Here is a 13,372-nt window from a genome sequence, read left to right on the forward strand (position 1 = left end):
AACTCCCATATGACTGACCCAACAGTCCCACTTCTGTGTATTTATCTGAAGGAACACAGATTAGTGCCTTGAAGAGACATGAGCACTCCCATATTAACTGCAACACTATTCATAATAGCCAAGATGTGAAAATCACCTGAGTGTACACAACAGATAAAATGTGGTATAAGAAACATCAGAGAAAATGTGGCATGGCATATATATACAATGGGATACTATTCTGCCTCTCAAGAAAAAAAATTATGCCACAACATGATAAACCTCAAGGATACTCTGCTAAGGCATACAGGCCAGACACAGAAGGTCAAGTCCTGCACAATCCTCCTTCTAGGAGGTATTGAAAATAGGCTCACTGAAGTGGTTGCCAGGTGTTGTTGAGGGGAAAGAAGAAACGGGCAGTAGCTGGTTAACAGGCATACATTTTCAGCTAAATTTAGTTAATTCCTAGAGATCTGAAGAGCAACACTGTATGAAGAGTCAACAATACTGTACTGCACACTTAAAACTTTAAGAGGGTACATCTCCTATTAACTGTGTTTTCCACAATAAAATGTTAAAAAGTTTAAAAAAAAAGAATGTTTCAATACATTAGCATGTTTATGCAAAGCTTTGCAAAAGACTAAGTATTTAATAATAATGAATGATGAGATATGTTGTTTTTTATTCCTGTGTTGAAATACACAGCAGCAAAGAAAAAGATCACATTTTTGAAGCCTCTGTAATATGAAAAAAAAAGGTCAAGTTTTTTTCAAAAGGGATTCTTTTGAGCACTCAGTAAAATTAAATACTGCAGCAGGGGCTGATTATGCATAAATAAATAAAATATACATGGAGCTTATATAATGTAGAAGAGACAAGATAGTAAACAAACATCGAATCACAAATTCTGGTGTAATGGCGGGTAAAAGCAAAGCTGCAGATCTCAAGCATCAGCAAGTCCAAAAGCTTTTCTTAGCAAAGTTAAGGCCTTATGAGAAAGATGCAGTCACAAGAGTGGCAGGAACAGCAGTTCAGGCAGTGGGAACAGCATGTCTAAGGAGTCTAGGAGGAGCCAGAACTTAGCACAGTTTGCAAGCTAATGAGATGTTGCAGGACTGAAGCACACCCCACGAAGAGGGAGTCGCGATGTTAAAAGGTTGAATAAGGTGGCCAGGGACCTTTACATTCACAGCTTTAAAGGCTTTAGAAAGTTTTAAAAGTAAGGGATTTAGAATTGTTTCTTAGTACATGTGTTTCTAATCTGTTTTTTTTTTTTTATTTTTAAAGATTTTTTTAATTTATTTATTCATGATAGTCACACAGAGAGAGAGAGAGAGGCAGAGACACAGGCAGAGAGAGAAGCGGGCTCCATGCAGGGAGCCCGATGTGGGATTCGATCCCGGGTCTCCAGGATCGCGCCCTGGGCCAAAGGCAGGCGCCAAACCGCTGCGCCACCCAGGGATCCTCTAATCTGTTTTAAATTGATTTTAAACATGGGGCAGTTTAAGTTATTAAACAAGTATATCTTTTTTGAGTGGAGTGTTAATTAAAGAGAAGCATAACAAGTAAAGAGACTAGATAGGAGTCTCCCTAGCAGTCGAGGTAAAAAAAAAAAAAAAAAAAAAAAAAAAAAGAAATGTGGTTTACACAGATCGTGACCTGTTTTGTAAAGCAGGTTGCTAAGTAGGATGCTGGATTTGAAGCTGAGGGGCAGGTGTAGCCTGACACTAACTTGGAAAGTTCGCAGAACATAGTTTTAAATCAGAAAAAATCCAAGTACAATAAAGTCTGCACTGTGTGAGTTCAATTATTGTGAAGAAACATATAAGTAACTTCCCAAATAGAGTGTTATTGGTAGTTGTCCCTGAGTGGTGGGATGATGACCGGATTTATTTCCTTCCTCGTGACCTTAAATATTCATTGAACATTTTAACAAATCTTACTGCCTAAGGGAATTTTATTGAAAATATTCAGAAGGATAATAGTCTCTGAGACTTTGGCAATAGGTGATTCCTTCCATCTCTTTTTCTCATGGTTCTCTTGACCCCCACTGCAAATGCTTTCTCTCTCCAAAGCATTACATTTTAATTAGGAAAAAAAAAAAAGCCACTTCCAATACTCTAATCGTCTATTGGCTTTTGGTGTTTGGTGTTGCAGAAGAAAATTTTGAAGCCTTGTACTTTCCTTTCTTTGGATATAACTTCCCCTTCTCCTCAGATGTGCACAGAATCATTTTCAATCTCCAAACATATGCATCATATTTCTTGACCTTTCTTCATTATTTTTTCTATAGTTATTGTTAAATCCATGCAGTATGTATATTCAGGCCTTTTAATTTTTTTAACCAATAAAATTTTCTAGTTTTTCTTTAGTACTTCAAGCCAAATGGTACATTTATTACACAGACGCACTTTCTTGATCTTTCCTATCTTTTCTCTGTATTTTATTCCCTTTTCCTTCTGTGGCTTTTGTAAGCCAGGTTGCCTTTTTACTGCATGAATTCATTTTCCTTCCCTCCTGCAAGCTATTCACTACACTCATCACTTTTTAAAATTTGCAGTCCAATTTTTATTATCCAGGGAATCTTTTGTGATTGCAGGCGATTTCTTCCTTCTAATTTATTCTCCTAAATGCATGTGCACTTTATTGACTTGTGAGGAAATGAATCAAATTAAAAGGATTATTTTTTTTTCCAAAAGTGGTTTCTCTAGATTTTCAAAGGCCCCAAATTTTTTTTCCCTCTGTGTTTGCCTATTGTGGACAAAGGCTCTCCCCATGGCCTCATTGATTGCTGTGCCTGGACCTTGCCTTTTCCACTTCAAGTTATTCTGCTCCCAAAGGGAGATGTGCATTGGGCTTCCTGTTTGCCTGGCATAGAACCTCAACCCCAGAAAGGTCCTTACATGAATGTGGGGGGCATGCTTCTCTTTGAGAGGGACTAACATTGCCAATTAGTTCTTCACACCACCTCCTTCCCACTTTGTCCTCCGGCATAAATTCCAAGTTTCTGGAGTGTGAATGGCACCTGTTTTGGTTTCCTATTGCTGCTGTAACAAATGACAGAAAAACAAGTAACCCATTTATTATCTTCATATCCTGCCTAAGATTTATTATCCCCTATCTTCTGGAGATCAGAAGTTTGGTTGGGACTGGCCTGATCCTCTGTTCTGGGCCTCACAAATCTATAATGTCAGGTAGGTTAGGTTCTTTTTTGGAGGTCTTGTAGGTCTGAGGTCCCCATTTTCTTGCTGGCTGTCAGCCAGGGTCTGCTGTCTGCTCCTAGATGCTACCTGCATTCCTTCCTATCTGGCCCATCCATCACCAAAGCCACGATGACATAATGAATTCCCCTTACCCCTCCAATCTCTCTGGCCTTTTTCCCCCTTACTTCCCTCTTTTGCTTTTAAAAGTCCATGTGATGATTAAATTGAGCCAAAAGTACACATAATCCAGAATAATCTCTTTATTTTAAAATCAAACAATTTTTAGCCTTCAATGCATCTTCAAAATATCCTTTTTTTATATAAGGTAACATAACCAACAGGAGGCAGAGGTCATAGATGCATAGTCATCCTACCACCACATGCTTCCCAGAAAACATGGAAGAGAATGAGAGAACTAAAAAGTAACATTAACATAAAATGTTAGAGAAGTCATTCATTCTTCAAGAGAAAGCAAGCATAGACTACCTACTGTTATTCTAACTTTCTATAAATAATGAAACAACTAGGATAGTCCAGGATTATGCATATAAATATGCCCTAAAAGATGAAATGCTATGCAAAGAATTCATAATCTTAAAATTCCAACAAGCTTATAAAGCAGCTAGTTGGGTATCCTTCTTTCCCTCCAGATTTTGTCTATTTATTTGAGAGAGAGAAAGTGAGTGAGAGCACAAGAAATGGGAGGGTCAGAAGGAGAAGCAGACTCCTCACTGAGCAGGGAACCTGATGCAGGGTTCAATCCCAGGACTCTGGGATCATGACCTGAGCCAAAGGCAGACACCTAACTGACTGAGCCACCTGGGCACCTCCACTTGAGTGTCTTTCACACAAAACTCTAAAGGTTACAAAAAACAAACAAACAAAAAAAAAAAACAAAAAAAACCCAACAAAACCTCTAAAGGTTAGTAAGCTATTTTGGAGAAATGGTGTTCTGGATAATCTATTTAAAATTCCAGAGGGAATTAGAAAGTACTTGTTTACTTTTAATTAACAGTCATTAAATGGAGTGTTTAGGTAAATTTGATTTTATAAAAGAAAAAGAAAAGGGTAAAGAAAAAAAAAAGAATTTATTCAGTGAAACCTTTCTGTGAGCCAAAGAAGCTAGTTAATTAAAATACATGGATTATAAAGGTTCAGTGAACAGGCTGTCAGGGTATATGTCTTAATTCACCTGTTTTATGTAGTACTTGCTTGGACAGTAAGCACAGATTTTAGAGTGCACCTTCCTAATCTGTAGTTATGTACACTCCAATGGCAATAGACAATACACACTTATCAAAAAAGGACCCACTATAGGAGATACCCACTTCTAGATATTTGCAACTAGCCTTCATACTAATATCCTTTCATATTTCACCCATCTTTTTCAGGGTGATAAAAATGAAATGGTGTTAATGAAAGCAAAGGTTCTTCTGCAACATTTTCTTTAAGATTTTATTTATTTATTCATGAGAGACACAGAGAGACAGAGAGAGAGAGAAAAAAAGAGAGAGGCAGAGATATAGGCTGAGGGAGAAGCAGGCTCCATGCAGGGAGCCTGACACAGGCCTCCATCCCGGGTCTCCAGGATCACCCCCTGGGCTGAAGGCGGCGCTAAACCTTAGCTAAGCCATCCTGGCTGTCCTGCAACGTTTTTATTTTTTTATTTATTTTTATTTTTTTAAATTTTTATTTATTTATGATAGTCACAGAGAGAGAGAGAGAGAGAGAGAGAGAGGCGCAGAGACACAGGCAGAGGGAGAAGCAGGTTCCATGCACCGGGAGCCCGACGTGGGATTCGATCCCGGGTCTCCAGGATCGCGCCCTGGGCCAAAGGCAGGCGCCAAACCGCTGCGCCACCCAGGGATCCCTGCAACATGTTTTTAAAGATGAAATTGAAAACTTCTGGAAAGGCTGGTAATGGAGGAGTGGGTTTAGAGACCATTTTCCACTGAAGCCAAATACAATTACAAATACAAAGCAAATTCTGAAAAAGCCAGAGAGTGAAAAAATACATGCTCACTCTTTAACTCAGGAACCACAAAAAACTATAAGGAATTTTAGCCACAGAGAGAATGAATTAAAGGAAATGAAACGGACACACCTAAAGCCAATACTAGGGAGAAACGTACTTCACCAGGCAGCTGGAGAAGTAGCCTGCACATTCAAAGCTCAGACTGAGTCTCAAAGACCTAGAACCCTTCTGAAGGAGGCCTGGTCAGTGCCTGGAGGAAGGCTTCTGCGTGGAAGGTAGGCAGCCCACCCAGGACCTCCAGCATGGCACTTGAGGCTGGCTGACTACCCTCGGAGCAGCTTTGTGGGAACAGAAACAGCTCAAGTCCCTTTCTCTGAAACGGAGCTGTGAAATGTGCTGTGGGCATTGGCCAAGTGATCTTCTGGGTGCAGCCATCTCTCCTTTTACTCAGCTCAAGAAGAAGTACTTGTCCAAGAGGGATTTAAAAAAAAAAATCAGAAAAAAATCAACACCTGGTTCTATCTCAGCTGTCATCAGCAGTAGGTAATTTTTTTTTAATGATGATTTGAGTTGCTCATTGTTTAGTTCATATTTCTTATGAGGCTCCTTCCCTTCTCCTTGGTGGCTGAGGGTTGGTCAGGAGGGAGGTTATGGGTGAACTGTTTGTTGTTGTTTAAATAAATAGAATAAAAAAGTCAAAACAAAAACAAGGCAAATATATTTTCAAACTAATTCCTTCCAGTCAAGAAAAATAACCATCATAACTAAAACAATAATTCAATGAAAAAAAAAAACAAACTATATGTAAAAGGAGGTGGAGGGAAGTCTGAATGTGCCAATTCTTTAATTTACAAAGAAAAGGGTCACTTGTCAGGGATTTCTGGTTTCCCATCCAGCAGGAAAGGAGCTCAGATGTTGCTACTCTATTCTAACAACTAGCAGAAATGTTTATAAATAGATATATCAAAAATGCTTCTTAGATGCATGAGAGAAGGTAAATCACAGGGCAAACTACCACCACAGAGTGGGAAGACAGAAAGGAGGATATAGAAAATCCCAAATTGGAGTAGAAACTTTCAAGGAAAACAATACCAGAGAAGGGAAATGTGACATGTAATTGATGAATTGCTGGAGCTTCAGTATGGACAAGCCTTAGTGATAAAAACTCCAGGGGAACCAGTTATGGAGGATCCCCCACTTTTTAAAGTTCTAACTCTGGGAAATCTACCAGATTGTCATGGTGAATGTCAGAGAAAATCCAGTTATGCTTTTGGCAGGAGGGCAGAAAAAGGATGCATGTTGAAATATGCCAGAGCACTCTGTTACCTCAGCAGAATTTATCCTACCAGAGTGTCAACAACCTGGAGGAAGGAAAATATCCAAACCAGCCCCCACTGGCTGTCTGGTTCCACCTAATGGGAGTGCAGAAGGAAATGAAAAGCAAAGGTGAGGAGCATGGTCCAGGAAACAAAAACAGTTAGGAGCATGGTTTTGCCGGGAAATGAAAACCTAATCCCAGAACTACAGAAAGCATCCTCTTCCCCATACCTTCTCACTACATTACTAATGTAGTTCCTTTTCACTAGTACCTCATGTCTACTTCTCACAAAAAAATTACAAGTCATACCAAAAGGCAAAAACACAGTTTGAAGAGACTATAAAAGCATCAGAACCAGAGACAGATACTACAGGTATGTTGGCATTATCAAGGAACTTTTTAAAATTGTGATTAATATACAAATGGCTTTAATGGAACAAGTAGAAAAGATGTAAGAACAGATGGATAATATAAAGAGAAAAATGGAAATTCAAAAAAACCTGCTAGCAATCAAAATTAGTAGAACTTTGAGTGGGCTCATAGCAGACTAGACACAGTTGAGGAATGACTCTCTGAGCTTGAGTATATAATGGAGAACTTCAAATCTGAAAAGAGGAAAAACTGGAAAATATAGACACAGGGATTAAAAGTAAGTATAGACACATGCTAACACTAATTAAGATCATTAATTTTATATGTCAACTTGACTGAATAAAAGGATGCCTAGATAGTTGGCAAAACATTTCTGTGAGTGTCTGGGACATTGTTTATAGAAAAGATGAGCATTTGAACTGGTGAACTGAGTAAAGCAGATGGCTCCCCACAATGTGGGCAGGTATCATCCAACCTATTGAGGGCCTGAATAGAATAAAAAGGTAGAGGGAGGAAAGGTTAATTCATCAGCTCTCTGCTTGAGCTGAGACATCCATCTTCTTCTGCTTTCATGGTTCTTAGTCCCTTATCTCAGACTCAATTACACCACTGGCTTCCTTGGGTATCTCACTTCTAGACAGCAGATCATGAGATTTCTCAAATTCCATAATCATCATGTGAGCCTGTCCCTAGAGTAAAACTTCTCATCCATCTATCCATTCATCTCCTATTCTGTGTTCCCAGAGAAAACTCTAATACACTAAATGAAAAGAAAGCAGGAGTAATTGTACTATTTCAGAACAGATTTCAGAACTTTCAAGGAAAGTTATCAGGGATACAAGGATAAATATGACATTCCATAATGATAAAGGAGTCAATATTCAAAGAAAGCACAACAGTCATTAAAGCATATGCACCCAATATCAGAGCAACAAAATTCCAAGGAAAAATAAATGAATCTACTCTTTTGATTCCGTATTTTAACACTCCTCTATCAGAAATGGACAAACCAGTCAGACAGAATATTAGTAAGAACACAGTTGAATTTAAAGCACCATCAATCAGATGGATATAATTTACTTCTATAGATTACTTCAGCAACAGCAGAATATGCATTTTTCTTAAGCTGTTACGGAACATCCCCCAACACAGACCATATACTGGACCATACAACATATCCTAATAAATTTAAAGGCATAGAAATCATCAAATGTCTGTCCTCAGACCACAGTAGGATTAAATTAGAAATCAATAATGGAGGGGTGCTTTGGTGGTTCAGTTAGTTGAATGTTTGTCTTCAGCTCCAGTCATGATCTCAGTGTCTTGGGATTGAGTCCTGTGTTGGGCTCTCTGTTCAGTGATGAGTCTGCTCCCTCTCCCTCTGTGCACTCTCTCTCTCCCTTTTTCTCTTTCTTGCAAATAAATAAATAAAATATTTTTAAAAAAATCAATGGAAAGATAGTTGGAAAATCCTAAATGTTTCAAAATTTAACAATACACTTCTGAATAACACATAGTCCATGAAGAATTCTCAAGAGAAATTTTAAAAATATTTTGAACTAAATGGAAATAAAATAGAACTTAACAAAAATTGCTGAGATGGAGTGAAAACAGTATTAGAGGAAAATTTATAAATTTTATAAATAAAATTTAATATATAAATATTTTTAAAATTCAATATTTGTATATTAAATGAAAATATTAGGAAAGAAGAAATGTCTAAAATTAATAATCTAAGCTTCCATTGGAGGAAAATAAAAGAAGCACAAATTAAATGCAAACTAAAGAAAAAATAGTGAGACAGAATTTAATGAAATTGAAAATTGCAAACCAAGAGAGAAAAACCAATGAAACCAAAGCTGGTTCTCTGAAAAGATCAATACAATTAATAGCCCTATAACCAGACTAAGACAAAAAGAACTGACATAAATTTCTAAAATCAGAAAGAAGGGACATCACTACAGATCCACGGAGATTAATAAGGTAATAAAGAAATACTATGGACAACTGTATGCCCACAAATTTGGTAACATAAACAAAATGGACCAATTCCTTGAATGCAAAAAAACTTATGAGAAGAAACAGACAATCTGAATAGGCCTATATCTATTTTTTCAAGTGAATTATAGCTATCCTCTACAATCTCTCTTAGAAGACAGAAGCATAAGGAATGCTTCATAACTCATTCTATGAGACCAGCATTATCCTAGTACAAAATCCAACAAGCATTACAAGACAAAAACAAAAAGCTACAGACCACTCTCTTGAACATAAATGTAAAAATCTCTAACAAAAAAAAATTGTAAATTGAATCCAACAACAAATAAAAGACAATTACACACCACAATCAAGAAGGATTTATCCTAGGTATGCAAGGCTGCTTTTACACTACAAAATCAGTTAACATAATCCAACTCATCAACAGGCTGAAGAAGAAAAGAAAACCACATGATCCTATCAATACATGCAGAAAAGTCATTTGACAAAATCAAACACCCATTCATGATAAAAACTCTCTGTGAACAAGGATTAGAAGGGAATTCCTTCAACTTGATACAGAGCAAAATAACCTACAGCTAGCACTGTACTTAATGATGAAAAACTCAAAGCTCTCCTGCTAATATCAGTAACAAAGTGAGGATGTTCCCTCTCAGCACTGCTTTTCAACCTTGTACTGTAAGTCCTGGCTCATTTAGTAAGACAAGAAGAGTGTACAAAAGGTATACATACTGGAAAAAAAATAAAACTGTCTTTAGTAGTATATGACTAAGTATAGTCTATGTAGAGAAACTGAAAAGAATCAATATGATATCTCCTGTAACTATTAAGTTACTATGGCAAGATTGTAAGCTACAAGGTTAATATACAGAAGTCAATTGCTTTCCTATATAACACAATGAACAAATGGAATTTGATGTTAAAAATACATTACCATTAATTTAGCAACCCCCCAAATGAAGTACTTAGGTATACATACAACAAAATATGTCTAAGACATCTATGAGGACGATGCAGATGAAAAATGTCAAAGAAGAACTACATAGAAAGACATTCCATGTTCATGTATAGACTCAATATGGTCAAAGTAGTTGGTTCTTTCCCACTAGATTTGAAGATTCAACTCAATCCCAATCAAAACCCTATCAAGCTATTTTGTGGATAATGACAAACTAATTCTAAAGTTTCTAGGTAGAGGCATAAGACCCACGAGAGTGAACACAATATTGAAGGAGAAGCACAAGATTGGAGGACTGACACTACCTTACTTCAAGACTTAGTATAAAGTGACATTGTCTTGGTTGTATAGCTCTACAGTTAGTCTTGAAGTAGTTTACTTTCTCATACAATTTTTCATTTTCACTTATTTTTTTATTGTGTCTTTTACTCACCTCTTGCACTCCAGTGTGTACTGGTGAAAGAAGGGAAAAACAAATCAATGAAGAGAATCGAGAGCCTAGAAGTAGACCCACATAAATAATAGTCAATTTTTCTTTAAGAAAGGAGCAAATGCAATGCAATGGGGCAAAGGCAGACTCTTCAACAAACAGTGGTGGGCCAAATGGACATACATGTGCAAAGAAATGAATCCATACACAGACCTTACACCATTTACAAAAAATGACTCAAAATGCATCAGGCACCTCTACATAAAATGAAAAAACCATAAAACTCCTGGGAGCTACCATAGAAGAAGATCTTGGCGGCCTTGGGGATGGCTATAACTTTCTAGACACAACACCAAAGGCACAATCCATGAAAGAAATGTCTAATAATACAGATTTCATCAAAAACTTCTGCTCCATTAAATATGGTATCAAGAGAATGTGAAGAGAGGCTATAGAATGACAGAAAATATCTTTAGAGGCATATATGATAAAGGATTGTTATACAAAATATACGAAGATTCTTAAAACTCAACAACAAAAACAAAAATTTAAAAAGGAGGCAAAAGACCTGAACAGACACCAAAGAAGATATACAGATGCCAAATGAACATATGAAAATATTTTTTTCATCATATGTTGTTAGGAAATTACAAATTTCAAAAACAATGAGATACCACTCTACATACCTGTTAAACTGGCCAAAATCCAAAACAATGACAACACCCAATGCTGGCAAGGATAGGGAGCAATAGAGACTCTCATTCATTCCTGGTTGGACTGCAAAATTGTACAGCCACTCTGGAAGACTGTGAAACCATTTTGGTGGTTTCTTAGAACACTAGGCACACGTTTACCATATGATTTAGTAGTAACACTCTTTGGAATTTACCCAAATGAACTGAAACCTTACATCCACACAAAAACCTGCCCTCACGTATTTACAGCAGTGTTATTCTTAATTGCCAAAACCTGGAAGCAACCAGGATGTCCTTCAGGAGGTAAATGGGTAAATAAACTAAGATACATCCAGACAATAGTGTATTTTTCAGTGCTAAAGAGAAATGAGCTATCAAGCTATGAAAAGACGTGGAGGAAACTTAAATGCTTATTACTGTGTGAAGAGAACCAACCGGAAAAGCTTTTCAAGGTGTATGATCACAACTCTATGACATTCTGGAAAAGGCAAAAGTTCGGAGACAGTAGAGTTCACTGGTTAGCAGAAGAATAAAAAAATCATTCAGTGTGTTACTACGATAATTGATACATTTGTCAAAACTCCTAAGATGTACAATATCGAGAGTCCCATACAAACTACTACAGACTTTGGGTGGTAATTACATGCCAGTGTAGGTTCACTGACTGTAACAAATGTACCAGTCTGGTGAGGGATGCTGGTAATCGGGAAGGTTGTATGTATATAAGGAGAGGGAGTAGAGAGAACTCTCTGTACTTCCTTTCAAGTTTGAGATAAAGCTAAAATTGCTCTAAAAAGAGTTTAATTAGAAAATTAACTGCCATTATTTCACTACTTAGAGCATTAACTGTACAAAGATGGTGTTCATTTTTTAAAGACATAAATAAAACAATACAATTAAAGAGTGGCTAGGGTGGAGAGAGAAAAATGTCAATGTGTCACAGAAAATTATGAGAAAAAAAGAAATCAATCAAAAAGTATCCCCCAAAAAGAAAACAAAATAAAAATTTATAAGCATATTATATAATATGAGTGACCTTAAATATTTGAAAGAAAAACCAAAGATACTTGATTGAATTCCAGAATCCAAGTATGGTTCATGCTGTTATATTTACATTTAGAAGGAAGTAACTCAGAAAATGGGTAAAATGCATTAGGAAAATGCAAAGAAATATAAAACCAAGGGTCACCATATTAATAACAGATCCAACGAAAATCAAAATAAAAACCATTCAAAGGGATAATTTTTTGAAGTACAGTTGACAAACGATATCCTATTAGTTTTACATGTACGTCCCAGTCATTCAATATTTTTTTACATATGAAATCATCTCCACAAGAAGTCTAGTTACGATCTGTCGCCATACAAAGTTATCACAATATAATTGACTGTATTCCCTATGCTGTACATTACATTCCCATGACTTACTTTTCATTTATTTATTTTTTAAAAAAGATTCTATTTATTTATTCATGAGAGACAGAGAGAGAGAGAGAGAGAGAAAGAGAGAGAGAGAGAGAGGCAGAGACATAGAGTGAGAAGCAGGCTCCCCCGGGGGAGCTCAATGGGGGACTCATCCCCAGACCCAGAATCTCGCCCTGAGCGGAAGGGCTCAGGCGCTGCCCAGGCAGACGCCTGGACTTACTTTTTAACAGAAAATTTGTTACTCCCAGTGCCATTCACCTATTTCACCGAGCCCATACAAGCTCCCCCATCTGGTAACTATGGTTTCTTGTATCTGTGAGTCTGTTTCTGTTTTTATTCCTCGGTTGTTTTTTAGAGCCCACATGTAAGTGAAATCATACAGTATTTGTCTTCATCTCTCAGATTTAATTCATTTAGCAGGATGCCCTCTAGGTCCATCCAAGTTGTCATAAATACTAAGATTTCATTCTTTTTTATGATTGATATTCCACATAATACACATACACAGTATATACATAGCACAACTTCTTTATCCATTCATTCACCAACAGACACTCGTTGCCTCAGGATCTTGTCTACTGAAAATAAAGCTACAAGGGACATACAGTTGCAAAAAGGTGTTCATATTAGTGTTTTCATTTGCTTGATAAACATCCTAAAGTAGAATCAGTGGATATAATAGTGCTACTTTTAATTTTTTGAGAAGCCTCCATACTGGTTTTCCATAGTGGCTACACCAAATTACATGCCCACCAGAAGCACAGGAGGGTTCCTCTTACTCCATAGTCTCACCAACACTAGTTATTAAGAAAAATAGCAAATTTAACAGGTAGGAGGTGATATCTCATTGTGGTTTTAATTTGCATTTCTCTGATAATTACGAATATTTAGCATCCTTCATGTCCCTGTTGGCCATCTGTATTGTGTTCTTTGGAAAAATGTCTATTCGGGACTTCTGCCTATCTTTTAGATTGTTTTTTTTTAAAGACATTAAGTCATGGGGCACCTGGGTGGCTCAC

The 13,372-nt window shown here is 36.9% G+C and overlaps 1 long non-coding RNA gene across 7 annotated transcripts in view; it reads left to right on the forward strand.

Moving 5' to 3' along the window:
• The window catches only part of LOC102153457, a 74,915-nt gene that overhangs the window by 22,867 nt on the left and 38,676 nt on the right, over positions 1–13,372 (forward strand). The gene's annotated exons all lie outside the window — the stretch shown is intronic.

This window comes from Canis lupus, chromosome 11 (genome assembly GCF_011100685.1).
Source record: "Canis lupus familiaris isolate Mischka breed German Shepherd chromosome 11, alternate assembly UU_Cfam_GSD_1.0, whole genome shotgun sequence".
NCBI lineage: Eukaryota > Metazoa > Chordata > Mammalia > Carnivora > Canidae > Canis > Canis lupus.